Source organism: Cibotium barometz, unplaced genomic scaffold (assembly GCF_041138505.1).
Source record: "Cibotium barometz isolate CiBa-2024 unplaced genomic scaffold, ASM4113850v1 ctg497, whole genome shotgun sequence".
Classification (NCBI taxonomy): domain Eukaryota; kingdom Viridiplantae; phylum Streptophyta; class Polypodiopsida; order Cyatheales; family Cibotiaceae; genus Cibotium; species Cibotium barometz.
The window spans coordinates 43,898-47,805 of record NW_028229447.1 but is presented as its reverse complement, the minus strand read 5'-3'; positions in this window follow the sequence as shown (position 1 = coordinate 47,805).

Here is a 3,908-nt window from a genome sequence, read left to right as displayed (position 1 = left end):
TTTATAGGCCACTGCATGACCTTCCTGCATGAGTGCACCTCCCAGGGCAAAACCACTTGCATCAGTTACTACCTCAAAGGGTAGAGAAAAATCTGGCAGCTTCAGAACGGGACTGGTTACCAAGGTGGTCTTCAGCTTATCAAAAGCACTCTGGCACCTGGCAGACCACTGAAATGGGGTATTCTTTTTGAGAAGGTTAGTCAGGGGGAAGCTATGAGAGCATACTTTGGTATAAAAATTCTATACCAACCAGTCAATCCCAAGAATCCTCTGACTTCTTTCACTGTCTTTGGTTCAGGCCAATATATGACTGCTTGGACCTTTGCAAAATCTGGAGAAATTCCATCTTTGGATACCACAAAGCCCAAGTATTCAACGTGGTCGGTAGAGAAAGTGCATTTGCTCTTTTTGGAAAAGAGTTGATGCTTCCTTAGAATCTCAAGAACTTTTCTGACATGAGTCTCATGGTCAGCTGTATTCCTTGAGTAAATCAGAATGTCATCAAAGAAAACTAGAACAAAATCATCCAAGTATTCTCTGAGAATGTCCTGCATTAAGCGATTGAATGTAGCTAGGGCATTTGTCAATCCAAACGGTATGGTAGTAAATTCATAATGCCCATAACGAGTATTGATGGCTGTTTTTGGTATATCTTGATCATTGATCCTGATCTGGTAATACCCGGATTTGAGATCTATCTTTGTGATTATATGGGCTCCATTTAGCCTATCTAGAAGCTCATCAATTCTTGGGATAGGATACTTATTCTTAACTGTCAGACCTCTGTAGTCCACACAGAGTCTAAGCGTTCCATCTTTCTTTTTCTGAAAGAGAACTGACACACCCCAAGGTGAAACACTGAGTCTTACAAACCCTTGTTCTAACAGCTGTCTAAGCTGTTCCTTGAGTTTGATGGCTTCAAGAACTGGCATTTTGTACGTGTGTAGGGCTACTGGCTGAGGGGTTAATTCTATCACATGATCTACTTCCCGAATTGGAGGCATCTCTGTTAGCTCTGTTGGGAATAGATCATCAAATTCACTCAACCATTCTGGTTCTTTAGCCTTAAGCTTTGAGTCTACTGGGTTCATTTTGACAACATAAATTTGCTGCTTCTTCCTAAGTCCTTTTAACAACCTGGAAGCTTTTACTAACTGAAGGTCTGGGGATCCGAAAACTCCAGTTGCTTGAACTTTGTTCCCGTGAAGGTCATGGAAGGAAATGGTTCCATTGTGGCAATGTATGTCAGCTTGATTTTTGTGGAGCCAATCCATTCCAAGGATCCCGTCAAAAACTCCCAGAGGTAAGACTTTAAACTGACAGTCGGTTACATTACCATCATCTAGATTGAACTGGATAAGATCTGTCTCATGGTGAGTGAAAAGAGTCTTCCCACTGGCCGATTCAACTTGCATAGGTTTCCCTGATTTTTATTCTAAGACTAGCTTATGCAAGCATCCAGGGGAAATGAATGAATGAGAACTGCCTGAATCAATCAAAACCTTAAAAGGCTTACCCTGATACTCTGTTGGAGTATGGATGACGGAGAACTGCTGGTTAGGCCCTTGATTTTCAATTGCAGCATAGATCTGCCCTCTTTCCTCTTCTACTACATCTGAAATTGTGACTGCTCTGGCTACTGCAGTTTGAGGCAGAACTCTTTCTCTTTGGTTGCCCCAGTTCTGGGAAGGAGTTCTGAGGTTACTCTGGACAGAGGCAGATGGCTGAGCTGGAGTTCTTCTGGGGTTACCCTGGCTTGGGCGAGAAGGACCCTGATTAGACTGGTATGAAGGGGTTGGTCTCTGAATTCGGGGTCCTTGACTTCCCTGTCCCCTTGACATGGCAGGAGTCGGGCAGTCTTTTAACTGGTGTCCAAAACCCTGGCATCCAAAACATCGGTTTTCAATTTTGAGCTCATCCCTCTGATTTCTTGAAAGAGGTGGGGCTCTTGAGAAAGTATTTTGGGAGAAGGGTCTTCCTTCACTTCGGAATCTTCCTGCATCCTGATTCTAATTCGGGCCTTGCTGCCTCTTCGGGGGTGGAAAGTTTGAAGTACTTCCCTAGGCTTGGAATCTTTTAAAGTTAGAGGGTGCAGGCTTTGGCGGGACCTTTACTACAAAGGCTTTAGCAAAATCCTTTGCCATTCTTACTGCTTCAGCCATGGACACTGGCTTGGCATTTTTGACCAGTGTGTCCAAGGGTTCATTCATTCCCCGAATGAACCTGGCCATGAGTTGTTCTTCATCTAGAGGTGGTGAATATTTGAGTAGAAGAGCAAAGGCCTGGTGATATTCCTCGATGGTTTTGCCCTCCTGCTTTAGCTCTAAAAATTCGTTCATTTTGGTTTCCAAAAATCCAAGGGGACAAAATCTCTTTCTTAGATAGGTTTTTAGGTCATTCCAGGACTGAGTATTTTTGTCCAGACGGTTGGTGTCACAGTGGTTCCTCCATGCTACCATGGCTATTTCCACTGTTTTCAGTCGGGCAAGAGCTATTTTGCTCCGCTCATTGTAGCCTGTGACGTCAAAATACTCTTCCATGGCTTCCACCCATTTCTCCATAGCCTCGCCCAGGTTCTGCCCTTCTCCTTTGAAGGGTCCTAGAGTCCTATGAAAAGCCTTGCGAACATCAAGGTCAAGCTCGTCATCTTTAGAGAGAGGGTCTGGTTGACGGCCACGGTTTCCTCATCTCATGATTCTGTCAAAAATTTATATATTATTGAATTTTTAATTTGATATCATCCACGAGATCCTAAGACTTAAGAGGTTCGAAAAAACAATTTCTTAAACAAGACAATGATCTTATTGGAGATCTATAACATATGTCCGATAACAAATTTTTCTTTATCAAATCGTTCGTAAACAATCACTTATTCAACAGGGAATTTTTCTCTGGAAAACATTTATTTATGAAAGTCTGAAATTCCGAAGCGTCGAATGATATAGAATGACGCCACGCACCATTTTCAGCTTTAACAGGATCATAGCCAATGAGAGGTTCTGCCACAGCATTGCACAGCGAGATCACAAGAGGTGTGGACATATTGCCCTCTGCAAACCACTTATGCTGTAGTCTCTCCACTAGGTTAGGAAAATATGAATCCTTGAAATGGCATGCATCTTGCTCGGCTTGTTCGAGTTGAAGTGGAAGAGATAAGATGCTCGAAGGCGAACGCAGTCATATCTTGAGACTGGGTGAGGTCGGGAATACCAGATAAATAGGGAACTTCCATCTATAAAAACAATTTCTTTGATTAAAAATTCTTCATTAAAGAAGCTTACGAAATGAAAATACATTATGAAAAATGCTTTTTATGAGTTTTTATTATCAATTTCTGATAAGAATTTGTTTATCCTTATTAGCTTTCAACCTCGCTCTGATACCAACTGTGAGATCCCACTGCCCCCTCTGCGCACCCGACTCTTGGTAGCTGACAGAGCGGAAGCAGCCCCCTCATGTGTGGGGCAGGGTTTCTCACTTGGGGCCTCGCCCACGAATGTCCGGGCATGAGACTAGGCTGGTGGTCACTCTCCGAAAACTGAAACCGGGAAAATTTTCCATGCTCGGAAAGCGGGGATGATTCCACCTTTTTGAATTTTTCTTAAAACGAGTTTTCTAACGAGATCAAAATCTAAACTATCCTCCACCTGAATAAACCAGATAGAAGGAAACTATCACTGATATAATTTGATCATTTGAGTAATTCAACGCTTTTTTCCTAATCAAGATTAGGCACAACCGTTGATCCACTCAATCGAGAAATTTATTAGCAGCAGCAGGGAATTAACTATCTACTCGAATCCTAGCGTAATCCTAAGATTTTTCAGTTTGATTATTAAAACTCCACTAATTCCAGCCTAACCCCATCCGGCCCATGGGTTAGCCACCACCTTGCCACTGGAATCGAT